The following is a 3,481-nucleotide window of genomic DNA, read 5'->3' on the forward strand; positions in this document are numbered from 1 at the left end:
CCGCACTCGACACGACCCAGTCCACCCTATCTCACAGTCCACTCTGTGTGTAACAAAGCGAAAGCACCAAAGCACTATCGTTCAACAACATCCATTTTATCCTCGCTGCCACAGGACACTATCCAAAGAACGACAAGAGGAACGTCACGTCCACTAATAAGACAGAATGTCTCACACCACCCGCAACAACGCAGCTCAAATCAGCCAGCAACACCCACAGTGGTCCACCCAGTATCAACACAGGACGCAACGCCACGCCACAACACAAAAGGTACAAGTAATAAAATACCCTTTGGCCACACTCCTTATAAAGGCATCGAACCAACCCACCACCTGACACCAGCCAAACGTACATCCTGATTTGACACATCTCTGGCAACCTAACCCCACGTTGGCCCTTAACCTAACCCACGTTGGCCCTTAACCTAACCCACGTTGGCCCTTAACCTAACCCACGTTGGCCCTTAACCTAACCCACGTTGGCCCTTAACCTAACCCACGTTGGCCCTTAACCTAACCCACGTTGGCCCTTAACCTAACCCACGTTGGCCCTTAACCTAACCCACGTGGCCCTTAACCTAACCCACGTTGGCCCTTAACCTAACCCACGTTGGCCCTTAACCTAACCCACGTTGGCCCTTAACCTAACCCACGTTGGCCCTTAACCTAACCCACGTTGGCCCTTAACCTAACCCACGTTGGCCCTTAACCTAACCCACGTTGGCCCTTAACCTAACCACGTGGCCTTACCACCGTCTGGCCCTTAACCTAACCCACGTTGGCCCCTTAACCTAACCCACGTTGGCCCCTTAACCTAACCCACGTTGGCCCCTTAACCTAACCCACGTTGGCACCTTAACCCAAGTTACGCTGCACCTTAACCCAAGTTACGCTGCACCTTAACCCAAGTTACGCTGCACCTTAACCCAAGTTACGCTGCACCTTAACCCAAGTTACGCTGCACCTTAACCCAAGTTACGCTGCACCTTAACCCAAGTTACGCTGCACCTTAACCCAAGTTACGCTGCACCTTAACCCAAGTTACGCTGCACCTTAACCCAAGTTACGCTGCACCTTAACCCAAGTTACGCTGCACCTTAACCCAAGTTACGCTGCACCTTAACCCAAGTTACGCTGCACCTTAACCCAAGTTACGCTGCACCTTAACCCAAGTTACGCTGCACCTTAACCCAAGTTACGCTGCACCTTAACCCAAGTTACGCTGCACCTTAACCCAAGTTACGCTGCACCTTAACCCAAGTTACGCTGCACCTTAACCCAAGTTACGCTGCACCTTAACCCAAGTTACGCTGCACCTTAACCCAAGTTACGCTGCACCTTAACCCAAGTTACGCTGCACCTTAACCCAAGTTACGCTGCACCTTAACCCAAGTTACGCTGCACCTTAACCCAAGTTACGCTGCACCTTAACCTAAGCTTACGCTGCACCTTAACCTAACTTACGCTGCACCTTAACCTAACTTACGCTGCACCTTAACCTAACTTACGCTGCACCTTAACCTAACTTACGCTGCACCTTAACCTAACTTACGCTGCACCTTAACCTAACTTACGCTGCACCTTAACCTAACTTACACTGCACCTTAACTGTCACATGTAACGTCACAGGAATGTAGCTTTGCCTAACAGCAACCCTCTGAACATAGTTCACTGCTTGGATCCTCTGGTGTCATGTGTATTTCTTGATGCCATGGTGCGTACCCTCACATAAAGGTCTTTCGAGTGTTGCGTACTTTCTACACAGTCCCGCTAACCACTGGAAGGGTGTACCGCTACAGAACGAATATCGCCCTCCCCTCCTGCCCTTCCAAGCTGGTCGGTCAGGCGTTTGTTTGTGAAATGAGCCTTGCAGCTGTTCAGTTGCATTCGGTTGTCGATGCAGTCAGTGTACGTTGTGGTACGGCCTGTGTGGACTGTCCGCTGATGTACGCGTAACCCACACTGATCATCCGTCGTTACGTACTGAGTGACATAATGTGGCACATGCTTGACCGTACACCGGCTGCGCCCTACAATGGCGAATCATAAGGGCCATATGTTGTGCACGATGCTACTTGTCTCGTCTCCCCATTACAGCGAGATTGCACTGTTGTACGCCGTACAGACATGTGGTAGGTAGGTACGGACGAAAGTATTGCATGTTGGCCCCCCCCCCCCCCCCCTCCTCCCTCTGCCGGGAATCAGCGTGAGCCGTCTGTTGATGTAGCGACGAGGGTTTTCCTATTTAATCGTATTGCCCCACACAACATGATAGCACGGTGGACCGCGTTCCACATCTGCGACATGCTACAGAGGCCGGTTGACAGTCGACCGCGCAAGGGACATTGCACACGTGCGCGGACCATCTTCCACGTGTTCTCTCGTGTACATGCCGCAGTGTGTATGTGGGCTGATGTAGCGTGTCGTGACACATAACATGCAGGCATGCCAGAATCGTAGATTTCGCAAATGTAGATTGACGTATACGTTTGCTGCCAAAGATCCGCAAATGAACTGGAAATCAGTTGTTGAGCGGTTGTTCGCGCTGCAGGTGCATCGGTGATAGCGACGATCGGTACATCTATGAACCGGTTGTTTCGGCGGTACCCGCCATGCCCCCGAACCTGAGTTGGCCATGTGGGTATGAAGCGATACGAGGCTGTGGCTTGGCGGGACAGTCCCCGGCCGGTGAGGGGGGGCCGCCCGGCGTGCTGGCCGCGCGCTGCGTGAGCGCACGCACTACAGCCGGCTGGTGGGGGGCGCCCAGTGGCAGGAGCGCCGGCCGACGGGCCCGGCTGGCGTCCCAGCTATGCGCCGGCGCACCCTGCGCGCGGCGCCAGGCGGCCAAAGTGGGTTCTGCCGAGCCCGGTGCGAAGCGCGGTGGACATCTGCAGTGTGCTGGTCCGATTGCGGACTGTGTGCGTTGAGGATGCGCCGCCGCCCGGCACTCGGCGTCGCGACGCCGTCTGCTGCTCGGTCGCCCCCAGCGGTTCTCGCAGGTGGTTTGTATCGCAGCTCTGCGGACGTGTTGGCGCGTGCGCTGTGCTGGGAGAGTTCGCTTCTGCACCCAAGTGGGGCTTTGCCCTTCTGTGGCGCTGGCGTTGGAGCTGCCGGTCACCGTAGGTGGCGCGTGTTGTTTCCCGCCGGCAATGCCACGACAGCACGCTCCCGGGCCTCTGTCGGCAGCGGCAAGCTCAGTTGGGAGCACGGGTGTTCGCACTGAAAGCGTCTACTCGCCCATCTCCGGGCGATTGCGCCTCTCTCGAACCCGACCAAGTACTTAGGACGGCGCTGCGCGCCGCCGGGACCTGAGAGGGTTTCGAGGTGTATCGTGCAGGGGAGCTCAGCCTCCTCCTGTTTGCAGAATAATTGAGCGAGACGCTTGCGTGTTCGCGCGGGCCCTCGGGACACACTCCCGGGCGGCCGGCTGCTCAGCTCTCGTTGACGCAGCTCCCTGGTTGATCCTGCCAGTAGTCATATG

This window comes from Schistocerca gregaria, unplaced genomic scaffold (assembly GCF_023897955.1).
Source record: "Schistocerca gregaria isolate iqSchGreg1 unplaced genomic scaffold, iqSchGreg1.2 ptg000579l, whole genome shotgun sequence".
Classification (NCBI taxonomy): Eukaryota; Metazoa; Arthropoda; class Insecta; order Orthoptera; family Acrididae; genus Schistocerca; species Schistocerca gregaria.